Genomic DNA, 13864 nt, shown 5'->3' with positions numbered 1-13864 from the left:
TGGTGGAGAATGCGGCAGAAATACAGTTTACATATTGTTGTGTTTGAGGATTAAAGTCTGGGAAGTCATCTGTATTAGTTGGAATACAAACATAGGAACTAAGAATGTAAGCACATCTGTAAGATGATGACAGAAGGAGCTTGGCCTAAAAATGAAGGTTCCGAGCTGAAGTATAAACCAGGAGACTGAGACAGTATCCAGAGCAAGACCACTTGTTCTTCAGCCCAGGGCTCCATTTCTTTTCTACCCAGCACATATTGTACAACTTCTAGTAAAATAGAATCCTAAGCTCCGTGAGGGCAGAAGGCAAATCCGTCTTGTTTACCAGTTCTTTCGTGCTTCCTTAGCACCGGTTCACTCCAAAGATCCATGAGGGCATCCCTGTCAACAGCAGCTCATTGTAAGAGTCAATACTCTTTAGACATTCTGTCTCTTATTCCCAGGAGCACCAAGCAGCTGCTGTCAATTTCTTGTCTTCCTCTTCCTACCAGGCCTCTAGGTCCCAGGGATGGTTCTAAGAGGAAGAAGCGATAATGCTGACAAGTGAGTCCCCAGGGTCTTTCTACTGTGGTTCCGTCCCTCCTGAGCCTCTTGTGAAAATAAAGCTGCTGAGTGGATTGAAAATTTATCCAAGGGGTGCCTGGGTAGCTCAGTTGGTTAAGCATCCCACTTTGGCTCAGGTCATGATCTTGCGATTGGTGAGTTTGAGCCTTGTGTTGGGCTCTGTGCTGATGGCACGGAGCCTGCTTGGGTTTCTCTCTTCCTCTCTCTCTGCCCCTCCCCTGCTTGTGTTCTCTCTCTCTCTCTCTCTCTCTCTCTCTCAAAATAAATAAACTTAAAAAAAATTTCTTCTTCTTTTTTTGAATGTTTATTTTTGACAGAGAGAGAGAGAGAGAGAGAGACAGAGCATGAGTGGGGAGGGGCAGAGAGAGAGGGAGACACAGAATCTGAAGCAGGCTCCAGGCTCTGAGCTGTCAGCACAGAGCCTGACGTGGGACTTGAACTCACAGACTGCGAGATCATGATCTGAGCTGAAGTTGAACACTCAACTGATTGAGCCCCCCAAAAATTTCTTCTTAAAAAAAAAAAAAAAAGAAAGAAAATCTATCCAAACCTAACTGGCAGAGATGGCCAATGTTACTGAGAGTTTGTGCCTTCTCCTGATGTACTAACTGAAGTGGGCCTGGAGATCTCAGATGCCTTCTGCCCCCCCCCCCCCCCCCAGCCTCCTATTTGTCTTCTTTGGTGGCTTCTGGGACATTGCAGTAGACACGAGTAGTGTCTATGGTTCCTTCCAAGCACTGTGATACTGGGCCTATGTTCACTTTAAGAAGGTCCTGAATAAGGTGATGGAGAAATGACAAAAATAGGGATGACTACATTGTACTTTTCTTGATTTCAAAACCATTTTACTTCTGAAATCATTAACTAATCCACTCATTAGCTAACTTCTCAATTTCTTTTTTTTTTTTAAGTTTATTTATTTATTTTGAGAGAGAGAGAGCGAGAGAGCGCATGCTCTCAAGCAGGGGAGGGGCAGAGAGAGAGAGGATGAGACTTCCAAGCAGGCTCCACGCTGTCAAAGTGCAGCCTGATACAGGGCTTGATCCCATGAATTGTGAGATCATGACCTGAGCTGAAATCTAGAGTCAGACACTTAACCTACTGAGCCATGCAGGCGTCTCCTAACTCATCAAGTTCTTGAAGCATTTACCAAGTGCCTGTTGTTTGTTAAAACCTTTGCAAGGCACTGAATTGCCAGTTCTAGCTTTTAGTATGGCTGGCTAAGAGAAAGGGCTTGATAGTAATGGGGCTCTGGGTGAGAGAGAATTCAAATAAAAAATTTAAATAGAAACTACAGATCTCCCAGTATTGATTCTCTGGGGCTTTTGATGCTACTTTGGTCATACTTATCATTCTAGGGCTTAGTCAAGTACCCAGTAGACATTTTTCTATGAAGTATTTCGTGCAGTTCAGAGCAGCCAGCATCATGTAACAGTTTCAGCTTTTTGGTTGGAAGTTGGGGGATTCCGCTGTATCTTATTTTCTTGTGGGCAAGAAAATATGGCTGGTGTAATAATGGACAAGCTGGCCTCTTTCCTGGCCTATCTATATAAACAAAGTCATTCCCAATCATGCACTGGACAAAGGCTCATCCAGGGGCCCAGTTCAGACTTTCCTGGTGATCTGTGTTCTGGGCTACATGTTTGGCATATGCCATTTGTTGTCCTGGGTCACTTGGCTGTGCATTGGACAGAATTGTATTGTAGGGGACATCAGATCTGGCAGGGCCTTGAGAAGGGTCTGGCGGTAATGTCCACAGGTGGAGGGAGGCAACTGCCATATGTTCCAAATGCCTATGACTGTCTGGAACTCACCGGAGGGGAAGGTGGGCCTCATGGTGCCTATAATGTCTGGGAAGAGCACCATGAGATGTCAGTTGTCCAGAAACTTCAGGGCTGAGTTCTGGATACTTTCTTCCTCCTGGATGGCCAAGAGTTTATCTTTTAAACCCCCAAACATTTAACCATATGAAGTGAGAAGTTTGCTGAAATGTACAGCATGCCCAGAGATCCTCTTGTAGTCCCGTCCTTCCTTCCTTTTGGCTCCTGAAAGTGGTCCAGGGAACACACAGAAATCCAGTAAAAGAGATTGTTCCTAAGGCTCAGATACTCCTAAGTGTTTATGATTATAATCCCAAAATATAAATATTTCTGTTAGGGTAACTCTGTAGGCACTTACCAGTCCTTTCCATTATGAAACACAGGGAGAAGGGGAGGGGCTTCTTCCTAGGACCCTCTGTGTGAAGCTATGGAGCAGGAACCATGGAGGCAAAGAAATCACTCCTGGTACTTAAAGACTTAGCACGCTCTCCAAACCCTTTCCTTGTCAGAGGGGGTCAGTGAAATCCACTGGACATGCTCCACCTTTCTTATTTCTCCTCGAGAAATGACCTCTTTTGTTTTTGTTCATAGCTTTCTTTATGTGGACACATTCTATACAATTCACCCGTTTAAAGTATATGATTCAACAGTTCTTTAGTATATTTATAGAGCTAAGCCATCACTACAGTCAATTTTAGAATATTTTTATTACCTTCCCGAAGAAATCCTGCACCCTTAAACTGTCACACCCCATTCCCACCATCCTCATGCCCCACCCTGCTGTAGGCAACCCTAATCTACTTTCGGTCTCTATAGATTTCTATTCTGGACATTTAATATAAATGGAATCATACAATACGTGAGCCTTTGTGAGTGGCTCTCACTTAGCATAATGTTTTCAAGGTTCATCCATGATGTAGCACATATCCATACCTTCATTCCTTTTCATTGCCAAATAGTAGGCCAGCGTGTGGATATACCGCATTTTATTTATTCATTCACCACTTGACAGATATTTGGGTTGTTTCCATGTTTTGGTTATTGTGAATAATGCCGTCGTAAGCATCCATATTAAAATTTTCATGTGGACATAGGTTTTCGTTTCTCTTGGGTATGTACCATACTCAGGAGTGGAATTGCTGGATTATATGGTAACTCTTTGTTTAACTGTTTGTCCAGGGCTACTTATAAAGTTTGGCAGGTTGGAGATATTCCTTCATACTTCAGTACTCCCTTTTCCCATTTTACTTAGAAACTTGGTTTAGAAATATGTGTGTGCACTGATTTTTGTTGGTGAATGTTCTGTTCAGCTCTATTAGCATTCACATGTTTGTTTTAGCCCTGGTAGGTAAAAGTCCAGACTGTTTGTATGTTGTTATCAAACAATCCTCATTTTTCCCTTTCTTCCATTTCGTTCCCTGCACGTTGGGACAGTAGTTTGTTTTTGTCTTACAAATTACAGAAATAGGAATTGAAAACTCCTATAATACTAAAGACTCAGGGCTGGAGGTGAGGTTAGCAAACGTGTTAGGGAGGCGACTGGGAAGAGTCTGATTTCTGGAATGCAGGGGATGCCCCAGGGCTCAGCGCCCAAACCCCTTGCGCCCTGGACCGCCCTCTGGCCTTTGCACCACCTCCCAAGGTTCCCGGGTCTCGGCGCCCTACGTGCCGCCCGGCACTCACAAGAAACACCTGCGCATGGCAGTTGCCAAACGCCGAGGAGCTGTTTGAGACTCCATATCCTGTTTGGGAATTGTTTCAAATGAAATCAGTGACTCTTCCCTGCATTAAAACATTTTTTTTTTTTTTTAAAGGAGAAAAAATAAAGAAGGAGAGCGGCAAGGACTCTCCCTTCAGAGCCGTGAGAGCGCAGCCGTCACCCTGCCCAGCAGCCCTCACCCCTGCCTGCTGCCTCTGCGGGCTGCTGGACCAGAGGAGCCTGGGCAGCGGCGTGCCAGCTGGTGCCTCCTCCCTCCTTGCTCCTGTGTCAACTTTCCCTTCTTTTCTTCATTCAACAGACGTTTGTTGAGAGTCAGCGTGTGCCTGCCCTGTGCTAGGCAGGGGCACGGCCAGCGCCCGGCCCTCATGGAATTCGTTAGCCCGGTAGTCCCTCCTGCCTTTCCCTCATTTTCTATCTCATTCTCCATATGTTTCTTACTCCTCTTCTCCTTATATTTCTCTAGTTTTACTTGTTAAAGGGACACTATTTAAAATTTTTTTTTCGATGTCCATGTTTCATTTTTTTGGACCCACACAGAGGGAATTTAGAGTTAGAGGGTTTTGGCGCAGCTAACTGACCCAGCCCTGTCCCCAATGGCCTCCTCTCTTCCTGAGACCCAGGCTGAGTCTACCCAAGGAAATGAGGCAACGTGAGAGCCGTGCACCCTCCCTATCTGTACTCTTGCTACTGGCTGTGAGAGAAGGTGCTGCTGCCCAAGGAGGTGTGTGTGTGTGTGTGTGTGTGTGTGTGTGTGTGTGTGTATAGGAAGTCCTTGGGGAGATGGCAGAGAGATGCCCTGCCTGGAGGCACTAAAGTCCCCCAAGCCCATTGGGCCACTTGGTGGTGTCTGAATGCAGCTCCCGAGTTTGCTCTTGAGAATGCTTCTGGCCCTCCTCTTGGAAACTTTGTCTAAACTCCATTGGGATGCTATGGGTCTTATGTGTTTTCTATACCAGGATGTTTGGGGGTTCTGCCTCTGACCTGTCTGATCCAAGGAAAGGTCCTCCTTATAAACAGATGGAAATAATAGGCTTTGCCTCTGCCGGTGAGTCCTTGCTTTTCCTTGGAGAGAAGGTACAGTGTATTCCTGTCTTCTTTAAGCAAGATTCTGCCAGCTAAATGGCCCAGGGGCCTGAACCAGAGCAGGGAGTAAAGTGGAATAAAATACTTGAAAATGGAATGGAAAAAGAGCAAAGACGTACACAATACAAGCTCTGATTTTTAAAAAAAAAATTTTTTTTAATATTTACTTATTTCTGAGACAGAGAGAGACAGAGCATGAGTGGGGGAGGGTCAGAGAGAGAGGGGGACACAGAATCTGAAGCAGGCTCCAGGCTCTGAGCTGTCAGCACAGAGCCCGACGTGGGGCTCGAACTCACAGACTGTGAGATCATGACCTGAGCCGAAGCCGGATGCTCAACCGACTGAGCCACCCAGGCGCCCCTAAGCTCTGATTTTTTAAAATTAGATTTGATAGATATAAAATTGTTCTGAAAAATTGTTATAAAAGTTTCTAAATACTCTCAGTTTCTGTGCATTTCTTGTTGCAGGCCAGTAACAGATTGTGGAATGGCCATAGTCTGTAGACCATACTCTGGTCCCCATCTCTCCTTGTCCCTGACCCTTACCCATGGGGGTGGCCCACTCCTGCTGGATCAGAGGAGCACTGGCAGGCTGGGTGCTAGCTGTGAAGGTCTCTCACAATAGAGTACATGCGGGAGCAGAAGTACCTACCTGGGTCCAATCATTGTTCCTAAGACTCAGGGTTTCTTAGACAGCAATTTTAGTAATAAGGGGCTGAATCCACCCAAGTTGGTTTTTAGGTACAGAACTCATGAAATCCACAGAAGAGCTGCTGTGGGTAGGTGTAGGAAGGGCAGAAGCCAGGGCAGTTCCGAGGACCTCAGCACTCCAAGTTCACAGACTTTTGCTTAGGGCCCCACCACTAACAAGGCTTAGTTCCCAGCTCCTTCAGTCTATGTGCCTCTTGGCATAAATTATCAAGAGAGAGATTCTGTGCATTGAGTCTGGAAAAAGGTCTACCTCAGTCCAATTAGTGGTGGGCCTAGAGAGGGAGTCTCATAGCTTGCTCTGCCCCCGGTGGACTTGTGGGAACCAACTCCTTGAGAAGAAGTTAATGGCAGAGCTGGGACCAAGGTGGCTCTTGGTGCAAGCTGCTGCCTGTGGAAGGTCTGGAATGATGTGCTAGTTCTCAAGCAGGAGAAAGGGTTTAATCATTAAATTGTGGGGAGAAATTCCTGGCCCTGCCCTGTGCAATCGGTTCATCCCCCTGGGTCTCTAAGTGAACTGAAATGTTGCTTCCCAGCCTCTGGTTTAACTACTTGCTTGACAAACAGGAGTCTCCATGGAAGGCACTGACCTGTGATTTATGTGTCATAAAAGGGCTGGGGTGTTTGATGCCTGTACTTATCTGCTTGAGAAGAAACATTAAATGAGAGCTAATGGACCCTCGGCTTCTAATGTGGCGGCTGCTTGCTTAATGTGCAGAGCTCCATTTCAGCCTGGCTCCCTGGACAGGCCAAGCTGATTTTCATCCTGCAGATCTCAACAAAGCTCAACTACAGCCAGAACCATGAGAAGTAGGACTGAAAGGCCCAGGAGCTGCTGTTTTCTCTTTTCCCTACCATCACCACTGAGGGTTTCTGGCCTTGAAGATGTTTTATACACAAAACTTCAGGGTTAAAATTCCTAATGTAAAGCAAAAATTTAAGCTGATGACACCATTTCAAATGATGGCTTAATAATCCATAGTTCCAGGAAGAAGTTCCAGTTGGCCCTTATACTGAACAATTTCTGGTACAGGCAGAGTTCCTTTGAATCCAGAACTATATTTTCCTTCAACTCAACTGGGGCGGAGTGCTCAGAATTGGTTAACTCTGGGTCTTTACCGGCAGCAGGCTCTAGGTGGCACTGCAGTGCAACATTATAATGCACCGTACTGTGTGTTCCTGTGCAGAAAACCAGGGGAAATTTAGTGCTCAGAAAAGTTAAACACTTTAAGGAAGGAAGGGAGTAAAAGAATCACCATTTAGAGGTTGCCGTAAAAGCCTCGGGACCACAGACCATTCTCTTCAGGGAATAAATGGCGAAATGGCAAGAATGGTGTAGAAGGGAATACGTACCTAGTGGTGACTTGTAAAGTCTCGACACAAGTAAGAATCACAACTATCTCATGTGCCTGGGAGATAAGAAGGCAGAGAGAGAACAGAAATCCTGAGACAACAGAGTAAGGATGAGAGAGGAATGGATTGTTTAAAGGTATTATTACTCTTTTATTTTGAGGAAGAATGTGGTATGAAATACATGAAGTTTCTCTGGATTTATTCTTTCACTATTGAATTGAATTAATGTTAGTATAGTTAATAATTATAGTATAATAGAGAATCATGGTAAGTAATACTGATTAAAGCTACTTATCATCATAAGTGATAAAATGAATTAAGCAAGAAAAACTCAATGAAACATCATAAAATGTCTCTTCTTGTGGACCACATAGTCTAATACTTGGGTTTATGGTAGGTTTATGATATAAGGAGGCATTTAGCCCACCAGATTTTGATGGTTTGGGAGGTACACATAAGCTTATTCATCGTTAATTTGCAAGGATACATTCCATCTATTCCTGTTTCTAAATGGTGCTCTAAATCAGTGGTTCTTAAAGTGTAGTTCCTGAACCAACAGCATGGCATCAGTGTCACCTGGGAATTTGTTAGAAATGCAAATTCCTGAGCCCCACCCTGGACCTCCTAAATCTGAAACTCTGGGGAGGGTCCCCAGCAATCTATGTTTTAGCCAGTCTTCCAGATGACTCTGATGCTTGCTCATGTTTGAGTATAACTGCTGTAAAGAGTCCTTTGAGTGAGTATGTGTTGGCAAGAGTTGTGCCAAGAGTATGTGTTGGCAAGAGTTGTGTTGGCAAGGGAGAATAGATAGATTATTCAGTAAACGTCTGAGCCCTTACTGTCTTTTAGCAGTGTGATAAGTGCTGGGATTACAATCAAGAAAAACGTGGTTCAAATTTAGCGGGCAAACAGGCATACCTACAACTATAAGTGTAATAACTGCTATATAATATAGTAGTAATTCTGCCTAGAAGGAGAGAGGAGAAAGTCTTAGAGGGTGGTGGAGGACATTTGGACAGTCTTGACAGATGAGAAGATTAATGGGGCAGAGGAGGGCTTGTAACTTTTAACATGGCCTTTTATTAATGCCAGAGAAGAGTTTTGTCCACCTAAAAAATAGAGGAATCGAGTATATTGAGAGATACTCTTTGAGTCTTTCATTCCCTACCATGTGGTTAATGACACAGGCTTTGCAAGTCACTTATTAATAGGGAAAATCTGGCTGGCCTTGGACTTTCACTCAATGCCAGAAGCCAACAAAGTAGTATCTACAAAGTTCTGAGGAAAACAGTGACTCAAGGATATTATACCCAGCCAAGGTGTTAGTCAAATGTAAAGACAATAGGTGGACATTATTGCACATCCTCAAGAAATACAGAATGTGTGAAAACTTCCTGGAAAAAATAGTTGTTCAATGACAAGATTCAGCCATGTAAGAGGTAAGTCAAAATAAAGGACTCAGGAATGGTGTAGGCACACTAAAAGAGGAATGGTAATCCTTACTAGGGGATATTGTCGAAGAGTGAGAGTACTAATTTCCTCATCTTTTTTAGCAGGGAGTTGATATTTTAAAACATCTCTAACTGCTTTATGCTTTTTAACAAAATTTCCTTCTTAACCTAGAGGGCTCTTTTAAGAAATAATACAATTTATGGCAAAGAAATATTTATCTGAAGTTTATTTTCCTTTACACTCTTCAGCTTCTTTTTTTATCCATTAAGGTCAGGTAAAGCTAAGTTTTGAAACTTCCCCCAAATTAAAACTAGTTAATATAGTATAATCTTGCTTTAACTAGCTTATTTTCTGATCCATCCATCCATCCATCCATCCATCCTTCTATCCATTCTTGGTTAATCTCTTTCACTCTCACAACATAAATAGGTTTTAAGTATCACCTATTTGCTTATGATATTCAAATATTTACCTTCAGACCTGATGACTCTTGATTTTATGTCTAATAGCCTGCTTGGGCAGCTTCACTTGGATGTCCAGTAAGCACTACAAACTCCACAAGTTCAGAACCAAACTTATTTTCATCTTCTGAATCCAAATTTGCTGTTCCTCCTATATTCCCATATTTCCTATCTCAGTTCATGATATCATCAACTTAGTCACCTAAGTCAGAAACTTGGAGTCATCCTAGATTTCTCACCTCTTCTTCATCCTTCCTATCCAACCAGTCAGTAGCATCACTTCCTAAATATTTAGTTCTTTCTCTCCTCTTTATCCCAGCTATCATCGACCTAGGAAGTGTCCTCACCAGGGTCTTTGGTAATAGCTTCTTAACTGGTTTCTTGTCCTTCTTAGCTTTTCTCTATTTACACCGATTATTTATATTCCTGGCAGAATGATTTTTCTAAATGCAAGTTGACTTTGTTATTCTCCAGCTAATATCCTTCAATGGTTTTTCTATTTCCCCTTGGGATAAATCTTAGGCTACTGAACATACACCATCCTCAATCTCTGGACTAATACTTCCTTTTTAATTGTTAAAAATTAATTAATTTTTATTTTAAGTAGGCTTCATGCCCAGTGCAGAGCCCAACGTGCTGGACTCAGCTCAAGACCTGAGCTGAGATCAAGAATCAGATACTTAACTGACTGAGCCACCAGGCACCCTACTTACTGTCCCTATCCCTAACTTACTTCTACATTTCTATTCCTAACTTACTGTGATGTGGACAACTTCTGGTTCTTCTGAATGGAATTTCTTTGTTTCCTTTATGGCTTAGATGATGCCTGCTTATTTATTGAAACACAGCTCACAGGTCACTTCCTACTCCTTTGACTAAGTTTATCTCCTCTGTGCTCTGTGGTATGCTGCATATACATCTGCTGTAGCACTTAGCATCAAGAGCTGTTTGTATGTTGGTCTCACCCACTATCTTTGCAGGTTCCTCTGTGTTAGGAACTATGTATATTTGTGTGTGTGTGTTTAATCCCAGTGTCCATTATATACCATGGCACATAGTAGGCGCTCAAAGACTATTGAAACGAAATAAGCAATCCTGGTACATCTTTCTATTGACTATCAGATACACTCCTCTCCCTTGGGCACGATTGGGTAAACACTTCCAAATTCAATATTCTCCATTTTTCTGAACTCTGGGCATACCACCTTCCTTCTGTGGACACATTCTTTCTTCAGATATGTTAATACTATTGATTAGGTTATAGCTTTCTTTTAGAGCAATTGCATTCCAGTCATGTCTCTCTAGACTCCATCCTAGGTGCCTTAACTAGGTTTCTTCAATCCCTCACTCATTAGTTCACTTATTTTAGTCAGGGAAGGCTGTATGTTTAAAAGGCAGCCACTAGGTTGCCAATAAAATGGTGCCCTTGGTATTATTCATGGTGTAAGCCCTTCAAAGTGTGAGCCCCGTGGATGCTTTGGTGGGTGGGATATGTGCTTGAGGTTAAAAGGCCCTCCACGTCAGGGGAGGGCAGGAGTCCTGTATGCTAGTCCAACCTCAAGCGAGACCCTCTGGTTCTTGAGGACAGAGAGGTTAAGAGCTCTGGTATTGGAGGGAGGTAACCCTGGTTTCAAATCTCAAGTTAACAGCTTAGTGGACAAATTCCTAACCATGAATCTCTTCAACTGTGAAGTGGGGGAATAGTAGGACTGACCTTATAGGGTTGTTTTGGTAATTAAGGGCTAATGTTGACTTCTTTGCAATGGCAGATGATAAGCACGCAACAAATGGTATTCAGCCTCATTATTGTCATCATTGCTATTATCATCACTATCATTTAACAATGAGTGCTCTAGTCTAGCCTCAGCCTGGCTACTCTTCACATCCTCCTCACCTCCTCCCCTTGGGATGTGATTTGGTTGATAAAGATGGGAGCCTGAGGAAGACCTTGTGGACACCCCATCTGCCAATTGCCTTTTTCTGCTTCTTCTGTTAGGAGATGCTTTGGGTTTTTAGGGACTCTATTTATACAGGGATTATTTAGCATTTTTATTCTCTGAAGGTGCTGGCATAGATTCAGTCTGTAATTCTAAGGGAAAGGCGTTTAGCTGTGCCTTTCTTTGTTTGTCGGAACATTTCTGTAGATAAGCACCCTGCACAGTAAATAAACTGCATTGTTATTACATTGCCTAGCAATTTACCTGTAACAGACGGCTGTGCCTGCTATAATGACATGATAGCTAATCCATACCCCTGCATGATTTTATCTTTTACTGGAGGAGGCTGGCAAGTTTAAAGGGGACGCCCTCAAGGATCAGCTAGAGGAAACCAGTCCTGGTTTTAGTGAGTGAGGTTTTTTTTTTTTTTTTTTTTTTTTACAGGAGGTGTACCAAAAGTCCCGTGTCCGGATTTTGAATGAGTGCTTCATTTCAGGATCAATTACCTTAAGCTTCCCACAAGTAGGTTCTACCTAAAGCTTCTGTTTGATTTAATTAAGGAAGTCTCTCAGTCCTCAAGGCTGTGGTTAATACAAAAGATAATTTTTTTTTCCTTACTGCATTAGAAATTTTGGATATGTAAATAGCCTATCATCCAACTTGTCTCAAAAGGAACTAACAATTGCCTTTGGCAATCAGTAAATAAGCCTGCTTTCTTTTATTTAACTTCCTGTATGTTTTTTGATAGAGCCCTCAAAGTGACATTATTAGATCCAAAGGCAAGAACTATTTTAGAGCTCTATTAGTTTGACACTGCCTACCAAAACACCCAAACAATTTATAGTGTCACCATAATTTTCAATGTAAACTACAGAACTGGACTTTCAATTGTGCCTTGTTTCTTACGGTTTGCTGTTTGTTTTCCCGACTAGACTGAAAGCTTCTGGAAGAAAAGAACTGGGTTTGGACTTCTCAGGAGCCTGTGCCCCCTCCTGGAAAGGGCACAGACTTAGAGTTCAACCTGGGTTCAACTCCTGGCTTTTAGCCATTAACAGCCCTATGACCTTGGGTAAGTTACTTATTTTTCTATAATCTTTTTATTGTTGTCCCAAAGCTTGTTTAACATATACTTCAACCTTTTTTAGGACTCTTATTTACTAAAAATACTTTATATACAAATACTTTATATACAAAATATATACATATTTTTCTAGTACTTTAATTACTTTTCTAAATGGTCTTGGATATCCTTCATGGCTTAAATATTACTGGCAGAGCGTCTAATAAGGAACAAGAATTGTTTCAAATTGGGGAAACTTCTCCTAGTGGTACCAATTGCTTTTCCCCCATTCATTCCTACCCAACCTCAGGAAAGAAAATGTGTCACTCCTCCTTGTGATGAATTAGGCAGGGAGGCTGCTTGCTGGGGGACTATTTATATCTCTCTAATCTATTTCTCTCCATCTCCAGCACCACCAATAGCTAACATTTATTGAAGGCTTACAGTGGGCCGTGTGCGCCCCAGGCGTGATCTCATTTAATCCCCACTAAAACCATTATTATTGCCATTTTACAGGTGGGGAATTTGAGGCTTAAAGGGGTGAAGCAAATTATCTAAGGTCACACAGCTAATTAGTGTTAGACGCAGGTCCAATCTCTCACCTGGACTAGTGTGGAGGACTGGTAAAGGGACTGATAACTGTCTTCCCAGCATCTTGCTTCCCTCCGGTCAACCTTTTCTCTACCTGGAAACAACATGAGCTTTTGTAAAAGAACACCCGAAACCTCTTCCACATCCTCCCTGTTCCTCCCCACCCCCATGTTAATAATCTGCACGATTTGGCTTCTGGCCACCTCCCCTGTCTCATGTGGTACCACCTTGCCCTTGCTCTCTGCCTTTTGTGACCTTCTGGGATCTGCTATCTCTCCTCTATCCTCAGAGTCTTCGTAGATGTGGTTCCTTCTGGATGGAACTCCCTCACCCCCTTTCTTTGCCAGCAGGCCTAATCGTGCTTACTCACCTTTTCCTTCCCAGCCTTCTCCAGTGAAAGAAAGTGTATATCGCTCCTCCTACTGATGCAGAACACCCCTTGCTGGTGGGACATTTGTACCTCTTTGGTCCCTACTGGTCCTGCAACTTGGAGATCTGTTTGTTCCTGACCTCACATTAGGTTGGGTTCCCCTGTTATATGCTTCAGAGCAGCCTGTGCCTTTTCTTAATGGCACTGATCAGGATTTATAGTTTCAAAAATTTTATCTGTGTACCCCTTTGGTTAATGTCTATCTATACTGCTCTGATTGGAAGTTTTATGAAGACAAACATTGTCTCTTTTAGCTCATTTTGTATCCTCAGTATTTAGCACAATACTTGGCACACGGTATTATCATTTACTACGTTGAATAAAAGCTGAGCTTTAGAAACTGGGAAATGCTAATGATCAATCCTGGGGTGTCTTAGCCCTCTCCTGTTCCTGGAGGAGCAAGCAGCATGTGCAAACTGTATGGCCTCTGCACACACGTGTGTGTATGTGCGCGTCTCTGAATGTGGGTGTGGCATGCCCACATACACGCAGACTCACACAGGCACACACACACACAGAGGCGCACACACACACACAGAGGCGCACACACACACACACACACACACACACCCTCTCTCTCCATTACAGGCAGCTGAACCAGGAAGGTGAAGAATATTTTTCATGGCGTTATTTTTATGATAATCTATTTCGATGGTTAATTTGGTTTAGGACACTGATTTATCACC

General features: G+C 43.0%; 1 long non-coding RNA gene across 2 annotated transcripts in view; it reads left to right on the top strand.

Annotated features, from left to right (window-relative positions):
* The window catches only part of LOC109254309 (uncharacterized), a 225286-nt gene that overhangs the window by 108998 nt on the left and 102424 nt on the right, over window positions 1–13864 (top strand). For both annotated transcript variants that reach the window (XR_008417176.1, XR_002074748.2), the window contains exons 3-4: window positions 11542–11619; window positions 12030–12166. This is a non-coding gene — a long non-coding RNA (uncharacterized LOC109254309). The remainder of the gene's footprint in view (window positions 1–11541; window positions 11620–12029; window positions 12167–13864) is intronic.

This window comes from Panthera pardus, unplaced genomic scaffold (genome assembly GCF_024362965.1).
Source record: "Panthera pardus isolate Hobbes unplaced genomic scaffold, ASM2436296v1 HiC_scaffold_24, whole genome shotgun sequence".
NCBI classification, from domain to species: Eukaryota; Metazoa; Chordata; class Mammalia; order Carnivora; family Felidae; genus Panthera; species Panthera pardus.
Note: the sequence above shows the minus strand (reverse complement) of the source record. Positions and strands in the feature narration are given on the sequence as shown.